The sequence below is a fragment of the Salvelinus namaycush genome, chromosome 26, assembly GCF_016432855.1.
Source record: "Salvelinus namaycush isolate Seneca chromosome 26, SaNama_1.0, whole genome shotgun sequence".
NCBI classification, from domain to species: domain Eukaryota; kingdom Metazoa; phylum Chordata; class Actinopteri; order Salmoniformes; family Salmonidae; genus Salvelinus; species Salvelinus namaycush.
This window is the reverse complement of record NC_052332.1, coordinates 28,438,180-28,446,588: the sequence shown is the minus strand read 5'-3', so window position 1 is coordinate 28,446,588 and position 8,409 is coordinate 28,438,180.

Genomic DNA, 8,409 nt, shown 5'->3' with positions numbered 1-8,409 from the left:
TAATAAATCAAACATTCTTAACTTGGAGTTCTCTAACAAAAACCCCAGCTTTGCAATGTTGTTGTTAGCATTCCCATTGAAGACTACTGCAGTGTTTACACTCTGCTCCCAACCTTTTTAATGCTTCAGTCCAGAGTTAACATGACATCCACTCTGAGTCTGAACTGATGCCATTTTAAGTCTCAATCAAAGCAATGTGACTATATAGAGGGGAAAAACTTTGATACCGACGTGACCTTTTTTGTAGCAGGTTAGTAGAACTTACGCAGCAGGTTAAGGGAAATGCCCTCCTAACCTCTACGAGAATCACTTTTGTATTGAAGTAGTGTGAAAAGATTGTCCCATATAAAGGCAGCATAGGCCCAAATTAAAAATGGTAGTGAGTCTGAGAGAGCACTTTGAAACCAAATACCTTTTGCTGAAATTGACAACGGCCCAGGGTGGTTTGGATGGTATGAAGTCTGGAAGATGTTAAGTTGAGACAAAAAATGACTAATATCCTAGCTTGAGGCCCTGCCTATGTCCTGCCCAAATACTCCTACATTTGACCAGGCTGTTTTTAATTGAGTTTCCTTATTGTTCATCCAATATTGGATTGCGTTATCTGATGATTAATGCCCACTTGAAGGGATATCATGTTCTATATGATATGTGACTGATAAGGCCATTTTAGAGTGAGGTTTGTGTTGGATCTGTACATGGCTCTTTTTGAGCTAATTGAGCAGAGGTGATTTTATAATGCAGTCAGTGTCTGCAGAAAATTCAAACGAGTCCTATGTCCAGTAGAAATTACACTGAACAAAACGCAATATGTGAAGTGTTTGTCCCATGTTTCACGAGCTAAAATAAAAGATCCCAGAAATTTTTCATACGCACAAAAAGCTTATTTTGCTCCTTGTTTGCACAAATTTGTTTACATCCCTGTTAGTGAGCATTTCTTCTTTGCCAAGATAATCCATCCACCTGATGTGTGGCATATCAAGAAGCTGAATTAAACATGATCATTACACAGGTGCACCTTGTGCTGGGGACAATAATAGGCAAATTAAAAATGTGCAGTTCTGTCAAAACACAATAACACAAGTTTTGAGGGAGCGTGCAATTCGCAAGCTGACTGCGGAATGTCCACCAGAGCAGTTGCCAAAGAATTTAATGTTAATTTCTCTACCATAAGTCATCTCCAATGTCGTTTTAGAGAATTTGGCAGTACATCCAACCCACCTCGCAACCGAAGACCACATGTAACCACGCCAGCCCAGGACCTCCACATTCGGCTTCTTCACCTGCGGGATCGTCTGCGACCAGCCACCCGGACAGCTGATGACACTGGGGTTTTCCCCAACTGAAGAATTTCTGCACGAACTGTCAGAAGTGCATCTGTTTGCTCGTCGTCTTCACCATGGTTTTGACCTGACTGCAGTTTGGCATCGTAACAGACTTCAGTGGGCAAATGCTCACCTTCGATGGCCAATGAATGCCGGTTTCAACTGTACCGGGCAGACCGCGTGTATGGCGCCGTGCGGGCAAGCGGTTTGCTGATGTCAACGTTGTTAAGAGTGCCCCATGTGGGCGGTGGGTTTATGGTATGGGCAGGCATAAGCTATGGACAATGAACACAATTACATTTTATTGATGGCAAGTTGAATGCACAAAGATACCGTGATGAGATCCTGAGGCCCATTGTCGTGCCATTCATCTGCCGCCATCAACTCATGTTTCGGCATGATAATGCACGGCTCCATGTCGCAAGGATCTGTACAGCATTCCTGGAAGCTGAAAATGTAATTGAGCATGTTTGGGATGCCCTGGATCGACGTGTATGACAGCGTGTTCCAGTTCCCGCCAATATCCAGCAACATCGCACAGCCATTGAAGAGGAGTGGGACAACATTCCACAGGCTACAATCAACAGCCTGATCCACTCTATGTGAAGGACATGTCGCACTGCATGAGGCAAATGGTCACACCAGATACTGACTTTTTTTCTGATCCAGGTATCTGGCCAACAGATGCATATTTGTATTCACAGTCATGTGAAATCCGTAGATTAGGGCTTGTTATGTCGGTGTCTGATTGGGCCAAGCATGCTTGAATTGTAATCCAAATATTTTCTTATCATAGCTTATTCAAACTTGCAATTTGTATAATGTTTTCAAACCTGCTGTTTTTTTTTATACACATCCATAAAATGGAGCTCACTTGAGATATGGAGGTAGATGTCACCATGATAAGTATGAATTGGTTGACAGGTTGCCGGATATGGCAATCATTTTGTAGCCTACATGTTTCTGAGTACAAACAGTTTGATTTAAACAAGGGGGGAAAAATTCTGCAAGAGAGATCTCTACTGACCTGAATGTCTGGTGTATTTGTCAGTGAGGACCATGCTCCTCTGCCTTGGAAGGAATAAGATGTATGACTCATATCCGTCTCTGTCTGGAAGAAATGGGTTTCTTATTAAGAGCACCTGGAGGCCTGTCGCTCACATCTAGCCAAAACATAGACAAATCAAATTTATTTATATAGCCCTTCGTACATCAGCTGATATCTCAAAGTGCTGTACAGAAACCCAGCCTAAAACCCCAAACAGCAAGCAATGCAGGTGTAGAAGCACGGTGGCTAGGAAAAACTCCCTAGAAAGGCCAAAACCTAGGAAGAAACCTAGAGAGGAACCAGGCTATGAGGGGTGGCCAGTCCTCTTCTGGCTGTGCCAGGTGGAGATTATAACAGAACATGGCCAAGATGTTCAAATGTTCATAAATGACCAGCATGGTCAAATAATAATAATCACAGTAGTTATCGAGGGTGCATCAGGTCAGCACCTCAGGAGTAAATGTCAGTTGGCTTTTCATAGCCAATCATTAAGAGTATCTCTACCGCTCCTGCGGTCTCTAGAGAGTTGAAAACAGCAGGTCTGGGACAGGTAGCACGTCCGGTGAACAGGTCAACAGGTCTCCCCAGCTAATCTCCCCAGCTAATGTTTCTTACTGCCTCTTCTTGCCCTTTAATGATGTTGGAATTGTTCACCATTACAACCATTATTGAGCCCATTACATAGATCACAAGTGCACTTTTATAAGGTTCTTGGATGCACTTTCTTTATTCAACAGCTGGCATTAAACTTGTAGAAGTGTGGATAAAGTAATGCAGCACATTATTTCTTGAATGTCATGTATGAAAAATATTTCCAATTTGAGTACAACACATGAAATCTGAATTATATCTGGTGTTTATCACTCTGCAGCTGTCCAACTGTTAAAAGATGCCTCTGGCAGACAACAGAGGATCAACTACCTTCCTGGAATGTGGAGAATGCTGACTTCCAACTGCACATGAGAATGACAATGCTGACAGGAGAATCTTTTTAAATGTTTCAATACCTAAAAATGCTGAACCTATGTCTCCTGTGACTGTCACAGTTTTGAGTTACAGTGATGACATACGACGTAAATACTTTTCTGGGAGATGGACAGTTTTGGCCACTTAAAATCAAGTTTTTAGCCTAAAAAAAAAGCGTTCCAGGAAAACAATCGGCAGGAATTTGGCTACAAATTTGTTTCAATTTAGGAAATCTGTTCAAGTATTCCCAGGAATAAAAGAGACGTGATGGTGTCTCCATGTAATCAAGGTATGAAATGATTGTTATTTTCAAATGCTCTTTCTCGTTGGGCTTAGTTGTGGTCAATTTGCTGGGTACAAATTATTATAATTATGTTCTGGCCCCAAACCGTCCGCTCTGAAACAAATCGGCCCGTGGCTGAGTCTAGTTGCCACAGCCCTGCTCGAAATATTGAGAAATGCGGCAGCAGCCTGTGCACAGAAGAATGTAGCTGTCAAGTGGAAGGAATGCTGATGGCACACATTTTCAAACTGCTCTTGTCGTATTGTGTGGGTGTGCATGTTCATGGTGTGATGCTCAGCCTAATGTGAATAGCAAGTAGGACTATGCTATTAATTGTATCATTTTTCAAAGACAAGTATACTTTTTTTAAATTACGTACAGTGCATATAGAAAGAACCCTCTTGAACTTTTTTCAAATCAAACATTGAATATATCTTTAAGCATGGTCAAGTTAATAATTAGGCTGTTGATGTATTAAATGGCCCGTGCTATCCAGAATCCTTGGAACGTCCCTACCCCATTGAAGTTGAAATTGGTAAGGGTAGGGGATTAGGGTTTAGCACTGACATGTATAAAACCACCCAGACACATCAAAGATGCAGTCGTCCTTCTGAACTGAGCTGCAGGACAGGAAGGGGACTACTTAGGGATGTCACCATGAGGCCATTGGTGATTTTAAAATAGCTCCAGAGTTCAGTGGCCATCTGCCCGGTAGTTGAAACCAGGATTTATCTGTGAAGAGCACACTTCTCTAGTTTGCCAGTGGCCATCGAAGTTGAGCATTTGCCCACTGAAGTCAGTTATGACTGCAAACTGCAGTCAGATCAAGACCCTGGTGAGGACAACGAGCATGCAGATGAGCTTTCCTGAAACAATTTCTGACAGTTTGTGCAGAAGTTCTTCAGTTATGCAAACCCAGTTTCATCAACTGATATTTTATTTCAGCTCATAAAACATGGGACCAACACTTTACATGTTGCGTTTATATTTTTGTTTGGCGTAATACTGCAAAACATGGCAAAGGAATACACTTTTTGGCCTAAATGCAAAGCCTTATGTTTGGGACAAATCCAACACATCACTGAGTAACTGCCTCCCTATTTTCAAGCATGGTGGTGGCTGCATCGTGGTATGGGTATGATTGAGATCAGCAAAGACTGGGGAGTTTTTCAGGATGAAAAGATTTGGGATGGAGCTAAGCGCAGGCAAAATCCTAGAGGAAAACCTGCTTCAGTCTGCTTTACACCAGACACGGGGAGAGGAGTTTCTGTTTCAGCAGGACAATAACCTACAACACAAAGACAAATCTTACCAAGACGACAGTGAATGTTCCTGAGTGACCTAGTTACAGTTTTGACTTAAATCTGCTTAAATCTATGGCAACTTGAAAATTGCTGTCTAGCCATGATCCCCAACACCTTGACAGAGCTTGAAGAATTTTAAAAGAATAATGGGCAAATATTGCACAACACAGGCGTGCAATGCTCTTATGTGATTTACCAAAGAAGACTTGCAGCCAATATTTTAATCCCACTTTGTAACAAAATGTTAAGAAATCCAAGGGGGGTGTAGACTTTATATAGGCACTGTAATTGGCTGCCTCTGACTGAGTACAACGCCAGTCATCTTGCTGATGTATCACTGCTGCAGGTAGAAAGCCCAACAAATGTATCACACTGCCACATCAGGTTTCTAACCTGACTGAAGCTGTGACAACCTTCCAAACATAGCAATAACTTCAAGGTATGGTTCAATATTGCGAGAAAAATAAACTTCAGATCACCTTTACCCTACACACAGAGATGCATACAAAGCTCTCCTTCACCTTCCATTTGGCAAATCTGACCATAACTCAATCCTCCTGATTCATGCTTACAAGCAAAAACTCAAGCAGGAAGTACAAGTGATGCGCTCAATGAAGCAGATGCTAAACTAGAGGACTGTTTCGCTAACACAGCCTGGAATATGTTCCTGGATTCATCCGTTGGTATTGAGGAATTTACCACCACAGTCACCGGCTTTATTAATAAGTGCATCGACGATGTCGTCCCCACAGTGACCGTACGTACATATCCCAACCAGAAGCCATGGATTACAGGCAACATCTGCACTGAGCTAAAGACTAGAGCTGCTGCTTTCAAGGAGCAAGACTCTAATCCAGACGCCAGTGGTGTAAAGTACTGAAGTAGTACTTTAAAGTATTTTTACTTAAGTTGTTTTTTGGGGTATCTGTTCTTTACTATTTATATTTTTGACAACTTTTACTTTTACTCCACTGCATTGCTAAAGAAAATATTGTAATTTTTACTCCATACATTTTCCCTGACAACCAAAAGTACTCGTTACATTTTGAGTACACCGTGTATATACTGTAGCCTCGTTATTGTTATTTTATTGTGTTACTTTAGTTTATTTAGTAAATATTTTCTTAACCAAAAACACAGTTAAGAAAAATAGAGAATAAAGTGTTTGTAAGTAAGCATTTCACGGTAAGGTCTGCACCTGTTTTTTTTGGTGCATGTGACAAATACATTTTGATTGGATTAATATAAGGAATTTTAAATGATTTATACTTTTACTTTTGATACTTAAGTATATTTTAAACCAAATACTTTTAGACTTTTACTCAAGTAGTATTTTACTGGCTTGACTCACTTTTATTTTAGTAACTTTCTATTAACGTATCTATACTTTTCCTCAAGTATAACAATTGGGTCCTTTTTCCACCACTGCCAGACGCTTATAATAAATCCTGCTGTGCACTCCGATGCCCTGGACTCTGCCCACACACTCACACATCCTACTACACTGACACTCCAACTCACACACTACATACGCACACACACACGCATGTTGATGCCAGACACACTTTCACATACACTGCTGCTACTTTGTTTATGTATCTTGATTGCCTAGTCACTTTTACCCATACCTACATATACATATTACCTCATACCCCTGCACATTGACTAGGTACTGGTACTCCTTGTATATAGCCTTGTGATTGTTATTTTATTGTTTTACTCTTTCCTTATTTGCTCATTTGTTTGTCTTACTTTTTAACTCTGCATTGTTGGGAAAGGGCTCGTAAGTAAGCATTTCATGGTAAAGTCTACACAAAATCACATTTTATTGGTCACATACACGTGTTTAGCAGATGTTATTGTGGGTGTAGCGAAATGCTTGTGTTTCTAGCTTCGACAGTGCAGTAATATCTAACAAGTGATATCTAACAATTTCACAACATAAACCCAATACACATAAATCTAAGTAAAGGAATGGAATTAAGAATATATAAATATATGGACGAGCAATGTCAAAGCGGCATAGACTAAGATACAGTAGAATAGAATACAGTATATACATTTGAGATGAATAATGCAAAATATGTAAACATGATTAAAGTGACTAGTGTTCCATTTATTAAAGTGGCCAGTGATTTCAAGTCTATGTATATAGGCAGCAGCCTCTAATGTGCTAGTGATGGCTATTTAACCGTCTGATGGCCTTGAGATAGAAGCTGCTTTTCAGTCTCTCGGTCCCAGCTTTGATGCACCTGTACAGATCTCGCCTTCTGGATGATAGCGGGGTGAACAGGCAGTGGCTCGGGTGGTTGTTGTCCTTGAGGATCTTTTTGGCCTTCCTGTGACATCGGGTGCTGTCACAGGAAGGCCAAAAAGATCACCTGTTGTATTCAACGCATATGACAAATAAAATTTGATTTGATGTCTCAATCAATTCTTTGTTCTGGGACCAGGGATTAGAGTGAACGGTTGTCATATTGCTGAGTCTACCTTTATTAAAGGTCATGTAGCAAGTAGTTTGCTGCTCTTGCAAAGAACCATCTGCAATATACAGTAGTTCAAATGAAGATGGGCTGCAAAAGGTTTGAGCGCTTCAAGCTGATGCTCATTCATTCAGCCTAGCAGCTTAGAGGGCTCTGTATGTGTTTTCTCTCCAAACCTGCCTGATCTGATCTGCCCAGCTCAGCGCTGAGAAACCTCACTGTCATCCATTTTAAGCCCTCACTTTGGGAGCAGCCAGTCATCTGCAGAGGTGTGAACATTGCCTGGCTACCCATCCACATCGCTACGGCCAACTAATGTTTCTTCTCCACGATGAGTCTGGATTTCCCCCCCTCCCGATGATTTCTGGAACGTCAACACATTCTGACCTTTCAGATTGGTCCCAGAAACCGATGGGTTGGGCCAGAGCCGGCGTACATGATGACGTTATCAACTTTGATACTCAGATTGGTTAGAGGCGATCCAATCGCTGATTCATTTTTGTACAACATCCCTCATTTTGAAGTCACACAAATGACTTCTAGGATGGAAGTTTCAGACTGAATGTACTGTATGTACCGATCCATATAACAGCGTAATTAAATTCAGAGTGAGTCCTCAGGCAAGTGTAAACCTACACTTTTAGTGCAAGCATCTTCATTTTCTGACCTTGGTATCACTCCTTCACTTACAGTACAACTATGGAAGATCATAAGAGAAGGGTCTTTGGTGGTGTTGCCATCTTTTGGTTAAATGATTAGGATAGGAAACTTTCCCAATATAAAGCTGAGTCGTCCTTGTACGGCCGACCTCACTTGGGATGTGAACCCTCGTTCATAACAACGACAACACTACTTACGGTTTCAGGGGTGGTGATGTCATTGCATGATCATGGCTAGAGCTCATTAGATAACTAGTTTACATCTATACCCCAACAACTGGCAGAGCCCACCGTGTGATCTGAGTTATGACACCACGAACGATGGTTCTCAGTTGGTCCGT